Genomic DNA, 12,184 nt, shown 5'->3' with positions numbered 1-12,184 from the left:
TATCAAAATTTCAAATTCTTTTAATCATAGACCTCCCATGATCTTCAGAAACAATTTTTGTAAACATGCAAGCTCAAAAACTGATGCTATTAAGAATTTCTGTACTGTTTATTTTATTTGAACAATAGTATATTTTGTTTTCTTTTCTTTTTTTAGCTATCCAATGATGAGAAAGCATCCAATGATCATGGTAGGTAGTGCATATGGCTTGGTAGATCTTTGGTTTGCTGGCTCGATTGGTCCCTGGCTGCTGGTGGTTCACGGGTTGGCTGTTTTGGAGCATTCGGTTTTGAGCTTGATCTCTAAGCTGAAGTTTAGTAGCTCTTTAATTCTCAAAAGATACCTCATTATGAAGTTTACTTTTGGAGTGGCCTTGTCCCTTCCCCTTCCCCTTTCTTCTTGTCTCTTGGGAATCCGTGGCTTATATTTATTGGGAGATGACTTCTATGCATAAGAATTTATGTTGGGATGCTTTACCAACCCTAAATTCGGAACCTATGTTTTTCCTTAAGAAAACTTCAAATTTAAGACTTATAAGTGTCAAGCCCTAATGTTCTTCTAAAGAAAACAGCAATAAAATTCAAACCCTAAATTCTTGCTTCAAGAAAATCTCATGAAAAGAATAAGATTCTTCAAGATTAACTTACCTCCTAGTTTCTCCAAGTCTTCCTCTAACTTTTTCCTAAAGGATCTCGCCGGAAAATAAAGCTGACCGCCACTCCCCAAGCTCTCCCGTCGCCTCCTCCCCCTTCTCTCACGGCTGAACGGAACGAGCAAGGGACTGAAATATTTGGTCCCTTAGGCGTGTGGAGCTTTTAGGGAAATAAGGTTAGTGTCAAATTACGCATGTACCCTTACTAATAAAACTCTCCTTAAGGGGTCATGAGGGCAAAATGGGAAGAAATGGTTAATTATTACTTAAACTTCTTAGGCAAATTTTAATTCCCAAACCGTAAAAAATTTGTTAGGAGTTCTTTATATCGTTTCGATCAAAATTTTGTGTCGAATTTAATAAAATTTATTTCGTCGAATTTCGACGACTTTGAAATTTCGCCTAAGTTCGTCTCGGCACATCGAAATGCGTGCGACGCATTCGAACGACAAAATTTTGGGTTTTACAATTAAACCTATGTCATTTGACATAAAAAATGCCAAGTCATCCAAATTAGAGAATCCCTCTTTAGAACTTGCATGACAAACATAAAAAAAATGTAAGCTTAATGTTGATTCTTGATGCAATCCTACTACAACTAGAACTCCTGGTCACTAACAATTTTGAATGCTATTTAATGCTCCATCCTACAACTCATAACGTAAGCATTCCTCTCTCATAATTGTCTTAGCCAAAAAAAACCCATTCCTATAATGAATCTTTCTAATGTAAAATGTAAAATCAAAATGATTATCCAATTCCAACATGATTTTTCTTAACCTATTTCCCATTATTCTTTTGTATAACTTAATCAAATGAACTATCAAGTTTGCACCCCTTATAATTGCAATAACTTTGAGCATATCTTTGGTCCTTAATTGCTAGTAGTTTGATACGAAAATATCTTCTCCAATCATTCAAATTCTCACCTAAAAACTATGTAAGAAAAAATATCTTCTCCAATCATCTGACATCATCTTAGTCTTTACGATTCTAATGAGAAAGTTTGTTAACCAAATTACTCCAATATATCTAATAACTCTCTAATATCAAAATTTCTCATCCAATCTCAAGCATTACCTTTTATGTATATTCTTCAACACTAATTCAACAACACCTTTTTGGATCAATCAACTATAAGCTTCGTGATTTTGTCAATCATGCTCTTTTAAGAAGAATTCTTTCTTAAAGCTCTCATCTAATATTTTTTTAAACTAGCATTTATTCCTTGCCCCACTATTCCCATCTTTAGCCAAGATCTTAGTATGTTCGCATTCAAAACATCTAACATGATGAAAGTTGCTATTATATTTATCTCCTTTTCTCCTCATTAATACTAATTTTTTGTTTAAATCATAAGGTTCTAAATTTATTTTGCTTACTAAACTCTAGTAAAGCTTATAAATTCTAACCTATTTACAATAACTATAAGCTTCGGTCATTTTATCTATTCTTTAAAAGCACATTTATTTTCTCAACAACATTGTACCTCCAGACGTCACTAAGTCTCCTTTATATGATATATTTCTAGACTATCCTAAAATTTCTATGTAACATCAGTCACCTTATTACACGTTAAATTTGGTTCAACTATAGAATCCAATTTGCCTTTTTAAAAACTTATCTTAAAATATGGTTAACTCCTCACCTTAAAAATTCCATTCTCTTACTCTAGGGAAGAGGATGAAAATGATTTTAACGAATTAAACCTTCAAGTTAAAAGAAGACAAACGAGAAAAGAAATAATGTGGTGGCCTATAATGCATTAAAACTCTTAGAATATGCAACGAAACATAGTGGCCACTTAAAGAGTCGTAAAGAATCGTTTTAATGACCATATGGGAGAGAAAAATGAGAAGATTATATCCATTTTATAAGAAGTAGTTGATTAATGAGTTACTTTAAGCCGTCCCTTGCTTATAGCAACCACAATTCATTATCCATTCAGAAGCAAGTGAAAGAGAGCTTTCCCGTTTCTTACGTGCCCAAAATTGATAATGACAAACGTGAGCTCCGGCACTGAAATGATCATCAAAGATACTACTGCACATTTGCACCGAGTAAAGGAAAGATCACGTTTCATTGGTAAGACTAACGAAACGGGCGTATCCAATTACAAATATAATTGCAACAGTTGTAAGATGACAAAAATGCAACATTCCAGCCAGAAATCCATGCAAAATTCTCCTTACGAAACCAATGCAGCTTTCAAGCTCTCGTATAAACGTAATTTTAGCTTACGAACGCATTAGACCCAAAAAAAAGAAAAAACATCAGATCACGTCGAAATCCAACGAATGCTCAGAGCAACACAATGGGACATTACCATCCCGCAGACCAGGTATTCAAAGACACCAGATCCAATGTGCAAAGAAGCAGATCCTGCACTGAAATTTCAAGAACGAAATCCCAACCCAGTGCCTGAACCCAGAAAGACTAATCGAATGAAAAGCAATCAGAACATTATGGGAACAAAGTTCGCAAAGAAAGGAACGAACCTCGATGGAGCTTCCCCTAGCCTCCTTCAACACGACCTTCTCCAGGCCATTGCTGCCTTTGCATAGCTCAATGGATGGCTTCGCTAGCGCCATCTCTCAAACAAATCCCATAACAAGAAATCGCAAGCCGTCGATCTTTCCCACTTCCTTCGACTTAATTGCCAATCCCACTTTCTCACCTTTCTTTGTTCCGGTCACAGCATCAGTTAAGCCGCGGAAAATAACTAAAAGATATGAGCTGAGAAAGGCCTTTATATAGATGACGCGACCATCGGCGAGGGAGATGCTCGGCGCTCGGCGTAGGTCCAGGGCCGTTACGAGTAGCTAATCTCGTGAGATCGAAATGGCCCTCATTGATTATGTACAGATTTTAATACAATTAAGTTGATAAAAATATATTTAATATGAAGGAGCCGTTTGGACTACTGTTTATTTTTTTATTTTTTTTTTATTTTAATATTAAATAAAATATATTTAATATCTTTCAAAAATATCCTCAAATATGTATAATATTTTCAACTATATTTAATTTTATTTATATTTGAATGTGCTCAGTCATTAACAAGCTCAGGTGCAGTGTATAACCTATATTGCATTTTAATATCTTTAATGTTGTGTTGGTGCATATGATTGGAGGCACAATTTATTGTGGGTTGGTTGGCAAAGTAAATGTGTTGAGTTGAAACAAGCACCACAACATCAAATTTGCTCGGGGTTGGCTTAGTTTGGTTGTAACCCAAGGTACAAAGCTTGTAAAGTCCCCATTCCAATAAATGAGTAGGTTGGCTAAGTTCTTATAGATTGGAGTGATTGTTCGAAACTTAAATTAGTAAAAATTGAACTCACTATAATAGATGAAAATTTATAAAAAGATATATGTAATGCAAGAATTTGTTGAAAAAAAAGGCATTTCAATGAAAATATTAGATAAGAAAATAATTCTGTACATCAAGAAAAATCCAAAATATATAAGTACATGGTGAAAAGTCATTTTTTAATTTATTTATGAGCTTAAGCAAGTCATCCCAACAATATGAGAGCAAAATGTGCTTAGCACAATAAGTATTCATTGTAGAGAAAAGAATAATTTTGATACTAAGAATCACACACCTAGTTAAGCATATACAAACAAGAACTATAACCAAATTAACACTAATGAGTAACAATGTTATGAACCTATTGTTGAGATCATGATAAGCAAAGATACTAGTTTGCTAGCAACTTCAAAAAAAAAATGCAAGGTTAAGAAGGGGGAAGGGGAGAATTCGAAGTTAAGGAGGTTTTTTTCATTCCTCGTTCATATCCTATTACTCTCAAAGATGATTATTTAAAGATTTTAAAAAAGATTCATTTGCCTATATATTAAGTTTAATACAACTTAAAGTACATATTGTAGTTGGGTGGTGACATAAGATTTTTAATCAATGTTATATTCTTTATTAAGTATGAGGTTTGACAAGCTTGAATAGATAAACCTAACAAGATAATAGTTGGTGACTAAAGATCTTGGCAAATGAGGCGATAGTCTTTGATGGGTGGAAACTCAAGTTGTGATGTCTCAGAATCTAAATTGAAAGAATTATTCATTCATCCTTTGAATAAACAAAAAACAGAAGTATCTAATATCATCTATCAATAATAAACAGTACAACATATTCTATAATTTAAGATATCAATGTATATATATATATATATATATATTCATTTTCAAAAATCATATACACTACTCAGGATCTACACAAACATATCACAACTACTATATCTTAAGTATGAAAGAATAACTAAAAGAAATAGAACTTGAAGAATCCTGACCAGCCTCACATTCATGCTCCCCTTCCATAACCTGAAATCATTTAATCGCATATAATGAGATTAAAAATTCCAACATGAAACGAAAACCTGCAATTGAATTCAAAGCACGGTAAATGAGCAATATGCATGTCAAGGATCAAATCATAGCAGTTGCATCTATATGATCATTAAATCGGTGTAAAAATAATAAAATTCACATGCAGTAATAATAAAATCTATAAAAAGTAAAACACTACAGTACAAAAGCAGTAAAGTAAGAAATCAGTACTAGTATTAAATCTATAAAGCAATCGTCATATATATAATATCAATTAGTATATAAATCAAATAAAGCATCGAATTAAAACATCAGTAAAGACTGTTGAAATCAAATCAATACATGCTATCCATATATTATATATCACGTGTTTAGTATACCACATGCTCAATATCAGTATAGTGAATCCGTAGTATTGAATAGTATCAGTATCTAAATCAGTAATGATAATAATCTAGTGATAGGAGCAGTAAGATAATACAATAACAGTAAATTCGTACATTAACAATAAATTCGTACAATAATAAGATAACGCCTCAAAAACATCCATTTCAACGGTTACATTAAACAAGGAAAAAGTTTTTACTATCATGATATTTTTCAATATTAGTATCAGTATTAGAAAATTGTTGGCTAAGTAAATAGAGCTGTCACTCTTTACCCATAGGCACAGTAATATTTTCCTTATAACTCCCAACAAGTGTATCAGGTGAATTAGTAGAGGATAACACCAACTCACAGTATTTAAAGAAAAGTCTGTTGGCCCACCATCTTAACATATCAATCAATTTCCATCCAACGGGTCATATAGTATTTACTTGTTTATTTTACACATGTACATTATCATCACAATATTATAACAGTATAATGATCAGCTATTACTCAAGCACATATCAAAATCCATTTTTAATATATTGCAGTAAATAATGCATAATTGAGCTTAATTAAGAAGATGTCAAAATAACATAACGGTAGACAACAAAGAATTCTATTAGGAAAAAAGCATATTTCAAATAATTATCAAATTATAAAGAATTGACTAAAATGATGTTTTAAAATTTTTATTGTACTACACTACTATTTTTTGATGTTAAAATAAATTTTTAGGTTGACAAAAATTGTTATATTTTTAAAATCACTCTATGAAAAATCTTAAATAAATATTTAAAATGTTTATAATCTTGATATCTATAACATGTAAAAAGTTATGTGCTGAAAGATTTTTCAATACAAAGTTATTCATGTTTTTCGGTAATAAAAATATAAATTTGATCAGAAAAATATTAAAAACACAAAATCTTTAAAATCAGAAATAGGGTAAAGTTCCTTACAACGAGACAAGCAATTTTCCCAATAGGCTCGACAGGCAAAAATCGCTCTCGATCTCCAAAACTCAATTTTGCTTCTCTCCTCATAAATCTCTCTTAATTCCTAAAACATTTCTTTGTTACCGAAAGAAGAAGAAAAAAAGATTTAAAAGAACTTTGATAATGCTTTTGAAATTTTGAATATAATAATAATATAATATTGTATAATTAATTTATTTAATATAAAATTCAAATAAATCATTTTAGGACTTCAAAAATTATAGAAAAATATCCATAAAATAAATTAATTTATTTACAAAATATCGGTGAAATCGGTTTACAAATTGGTTATCTGATGGTCTCAAAATCCTCACTTATACTAATAGGTACCAATTTCTTAAAGATTTTCACCGGTGTCCAAAAATTACAAAAAAAAAATTGTATAAGTAAAATGCTACGATCAAAATATTATGGCGAAGACATATTGCGATTTGGAGTTATAATGACTCCTGAAAAAAATTGGCAAAATTAAAATACGGATTATTACAACTAATACTTATATTCAATTGCAAGTAATATTGATGTTAATGTTCATGATACTCGTGTTCAAGTTCAAAAAAAAAAAAAAAATGTTCAATTTAATGTTTCTAATATCCATATTCAAGTTCAAGTGATGTTAAAGTAAATGTTTATGATACTCAAGTTCAAGTAATGTGCATATTATCACTTTTAATAAGTCTTAATGCATATGTACAAGTAAAGTTCATGTTCATGTTACTATCTTGTAAATAATAAAGCTTCTCACTAGTAAATGTTATTTTGAAATGAACCATAATCTCTGTTTCTTTATACATAAATTAGTGTGAATATGAATATTGATTTCTTTAATATGAATTGTCTAGACTACTGAGTAATTAATTGGTCATTCTTTATGTTTATATATCGTTTCAAGAAAAGACAAAGCTATGGCCGAGTAGCTTAGAAATTGATAAAATTAAAGTCTATTTGGGAGAAACTTGCAATATAAAGATATTCTTTTGACAATCTATCTAATCATGCATATGTTTTGATAAGTTGAAATTGTAATGGATTATGGCATATGATTTTTTGGAAGAAATGTGAATGTTTGTGTGTATATGTTATATATTATTATTTATTTACATAAATTTTTAGATACTTAGTTGGCTCTGGCATGTGATTTTGATAATGAGATAAGTAGGATTAAATATAATTTTTCTATTAGATTATGGGGCATGGCACCCTCATCACAAGTCCTATCATTATATTCTCCATTAAGCTCTAGTCGCTACCTTTCTTCACCAAACTCTCACCATAGGTTCCATCGCTCTGTTCTCCAATGATCGAGTTCCCATTGTCGCCTCAACCAAGCTCCCATTGTAGATTCCATTAATGTGTTCTCCAGAAACATGTCATTGACTTTGGCTTGAGCTCACAAGTCAAGCTCAAGATTAATATTTATTTTATATGCTGAGCTCGAGCTCCTCATAGCTAGGGGCTCAACTTGAGCTTGATTACAAGTTTAACCCTACCATTAAGCACACAAGTTGAGCTTGAATTAGCCCTAACTCAAGCTCAACTTGACTCATCTATACCCCTAATTCCCACTAATCGAGAGAATAATGGTATGTCCCAATTAGATACCATATACTTCCAGATCTACCTAATAAGAAAATATCTTATAATAACCATTTTTATTAGGTCAAGGCCTTTCCTTTATTGCATAACTTTATGATGATATGCATGACACTCAATTTTATTCATTGAAATCGTTAAGGGTCCTTTAGTACATTCAATAAAATAGTGGAAGGATAGGAATATAAAGGATGTATTTCAGACACAATATAAAGAAACTTCGATTCTTATCATTTTGCATTTCTTCATTTCGTCTCTTCTGTCTTTTCTTTCAAATTTCATATTTTTTTGCCACTCTTGCTCAAGTTACTTTCTGGGGTCTCCATTAAATGATGCGTGCAATTTGTCAATGGTAGTAACTAATCTACTTCTAAGTCATATTAACAAGTTCCTTCATAACAACTTTTGTGATAAGTTATGATGATTAGTTCATAAAGAGTTCCCTATGGGATTAAGTTCCACTAATGCTTCATCAAGTCTTCCAATAGTCATTGCTACTCATTGATGTCTTGCTCTAGTATCTCACCCTAAGGTGGATTCAACATGTACTCATATAAACCTTATGAGAATATGGACATCTAAAACCAACATGAACATCACCATGCATATGATATGCTCCTTTTTTAAATCATATTGGCTTCTCTTGAGGATTAGGCTGGCACTTAATTATTTTGTCTCCCCATGGTAACACATTTATGGAACTTATTAAGCTTTTCGTGAATCAATTTATTATGAAACTGAAGGATGATAAAGGGCTTTTCACGCATTTTTAAAATTCGTCAAAATAAGGAGAATTCCTTCAAAGAATACTTCCAAATGTTCTTTATTAAAGCACATCAAAATTTTCTTTATTGAAGCCATCATTAGAGGACCACTATAGCTTGTGCCTCCTCAAATATAGGCACAAAAGGATAACCAAATCACATTTAAGAACTCCAACTTTTTCTAAATGTTTTATCCACATAAAGATATAGTAGAGATATCTTTGAAACCAAATATAAATAAGCAAATTTCACTCAATAAAATTATGGCACAAAAAAAAATAAGACTTATGTTGAGATACCAAAAAAAATAGAATTTAATAATAAAAATTTAAGAAATAATTAGATTATGGATGTAGGGTGAAGTGGAGACAGATCAAAAAGTGAAGGAGCATAGAAAAGAGAGCAAGAAATAAAACATAATTTCTCTCATTTATTTGATTGGCTATTAAGAAAAAGAATTTCCAGGATGAAATATAATAAGGAGAGGGGATTGTAATATCCAAAAATATAAAAAATTTAGATCAATTTTTTTCTAAAAATTTATAACATAATTTTCGTACTTTATGAAAATGATCAAAAATATGTTGTATAAAATTCTATATGTTATAACAATCATTATATATAAACATATAAAGGCTAAATTATTTTTTTAAATAAATCATTTTTCTTTAATTTCACTATTCATAAGACTAATTTACTACTCACAAATATTAATGAAATGTGGCAATGCCTCTTTTTCCACTTTCCAATGCATGTAACAGATGGTTGCAATGCTACGCCACTCTAAACACATGTCACCCTCTGATTGGCTGGAGGGCAAAGTTGGTATAGCTTCGACGAGTTGGTGTCGAGCGAGTAATAAGTGTAAATTTCATATTGTTTAATGTGTTTTATTTCTAGTGAAAATGTAGTGTTTTAGTTGTTTCTATGCAGAAAAAACTAAAAAAATTAGCATAAATTCTAAGGAGCTCTCAATGTCATGGCGTATGACGATACAACGTCTGCTACCTTCAATACCATCGGGGCGCTCAAATTCTGACGTGGTGGCGCCGAGTTCTCTATTTTCAGGTGTTGTAGCGGCAACACAGACATCATTGTAGCATTATCATCATTGTTGTGTCAAAAAGTCAGCTTGACCACACCAGATTCTCTATTTTTAAATACCGTGACGCCACAATTTCTCACATCATAGCACCATTTTTGCACTTTGAATGTCCACAGCGTCGCGGCGTTACAATTGTAACTTCCAAGGGACATGTTATATCAGTGAAGAGATGCAACTGTTCATTAAGTAATCATCCACATCAACAAGCATCGTGGCGGTGCAAAAGCTTCAACGTCGATGCTCTAGTTCACTTTTGGGGCACCACGACGCCATTATTTCAAGCTTCGTAGTGCCCATTGCCATTTTTGTGTTTTTTAATAAATAGATGTTATGTTATCTTTGTAGGGGAGTCCAATCACTTATGTAATTTCAATACTTTTTAGAGTACTTCTCTAATTACCTCTTAGAGTAAAATCTAATGGATGCTAAGAAGTACAAGATATAATCATTTGGAGTATTTAGCCTATATTTTTTTGAAGTAATTCTATAAGTTAAAGGGAGGAGTGTATAGGATATACTTTGATCCTTCCTGATGATATCATTCTCTTGTATTTTTCATTCTTTCATGAGTTTAATGAAAATGAGTTTGTTTGTTATTTATTACATTTCTGACTAATTCTCTAGTTTTGAATTGATGATATAAAATAGATGTTGAGTACCAATGAAGACTCTTGTTCTATAAATTGTTAAAAGATATTTTCAATATTATCACGCTCTTTATTTAATGCACATAATGATCATATGTGTAGTTAAAACTTAGTGCGATGTATACCCTCAATAGAGGAATGCAAGAATAACCATAAGTATTGAGATATAAAGTTTTGCATGCCTAGACATAGGATGTAAAATATTTTAGATTCTTAAGGAGATATTATAACTATAGGAGGTAAGCAAATATCATTTTCACCCCTACAAGCTAGACAAAGATCTAGAGATATATATGCTCTGAATCATATTATCTTGAAAAGTCTCATTAGGAAAGATATGCAATTTATAATCATCAATCTAAAATAATTTAATTAAATATTGTATCAAATATTTTTACTATTTTATTCAGTGTTGGAATCTCCAAAACTATTATTTTTATTTCACTAGGATAATTACTGCAATTAGAGGAAACAATAAATGTTTGTTACAAATAAACAATACTTCCTTGTGAGTTCTACACTTTACTCTATTGCTTTATTATTTGATTCAACGCGTTTACTTCCATCTATTAAGTGGGTTTTGTTATTATTTATATCAAAGAAAATTTAAACATTGTTAAGGGGTGATAGAGCCCTCGATTTTATACATTCAAAAGTTCACTCAAGAGCCCCCAGCACATTTTTTGACATTGTTGTCGGGGAAGTATTTTACTTTTTGCATATTTTAACCATATTATTGAAATAATTACATAATTAAACCTACTTTTATCTTTTGTTTATTGTTTTATTTTATTTGTTGATTGCATATTCATGGTAACATACTTTATAGACAAAGAAATAAACTTTTGTTGTTTGGTATTGAAATAGAAAGAGTCATTTCAAATATTCAAAATCCTAAAAAGTTAGTGAATATGGTTGACCTGTATTAGATCAAGATCAATCTAGACCTCTTAGGTATTAAGCTAACCATTTAGTAGATGGAATTTATCAAAGTATTAATAAACCTACAATTCAAGCTAATAATTTTGAATTAAAATATGTCATAATTCAAATAATTCAAAAATCCCAATATGGGGAACTCCTGTTGAAGATCACAATTTACAATTAGCTAGTTTCTTAAAAATTTGTGCAATATTTAAGTATAATGATATCAGTGATGATATTATAAGACTTAGATAATTTCCATTTTATAAGAGATAAAACTAAGATGTGATTGAATTATTTACCCCGAGACTTTATAACCACTTAGAATGAATTAGCTCATAAATTTCTCACTAAGTATTCCCCGCTTTCAAAGACTATTAAACTTAGAAATGACATCACTTCTTTTACTCAGTTTGAAGTAGAATTGATATATGAGAGTTGGGAGAGATTTAAGGAAATGTCATCACCATGCTTTACCTAATTGATTGATTATTCAAATATTTTATAATTGATTAGTAAGATCTCTTAGAGCAATAATAGATATTGTAGCTAGAGGATCATTAATATCTAAGCCATTTGATGAAGCATATCAATTAATAGAAGATGACTACTAATAATTTTTAGTGGCATGCTAAAAGGATAAATCCTAATAGAGTAGCAATAGTATATGAATCTAATTCATTATCAATTTAGACTGCATAAGTAGTAGCAATTTCCAAAAAGTTGAGCACAATAGGAAAAAATGTAGAATTTATAACTGAATTATCTATGCAATTTAAGGATCA

General features: G+C 30.9%; 1 pseudogene; it reads right to left on the bottom strand.

Annotated features, from left to right (window-relative positions):
• Nucleotides 1–11,778: 11,778 nt before the first annotated feature.
• LOC114580527 lies at nt 11,779–11,874 on the bottom strand (annotated as a pseudogene).
• Nucleotides 11,875–12,184: the final 310 nt, after the last annotated feature.

The sequence above is a fragment of the Dendrobium catenatum genome, unplaced genomic scaffold (genome assembly GCF_001605985.2).
Source record: "Dendrobium catenatum unplaced genomic scaffold, ASM160598v2 fragScaff_scaffold_1076, whole genome shotgun sequence".
Taxonomy (NCBI): domain Eukaryota; kingdom Viridiplantae; phylum Streptophyta; class Magnoliopsida; order Asparagales; family Orchidaceae; genus Dendrobium; species Dendrobium catenatum.
This window is presented reverse-complemented; position numbering and strand designations above follow the sequence as displayed.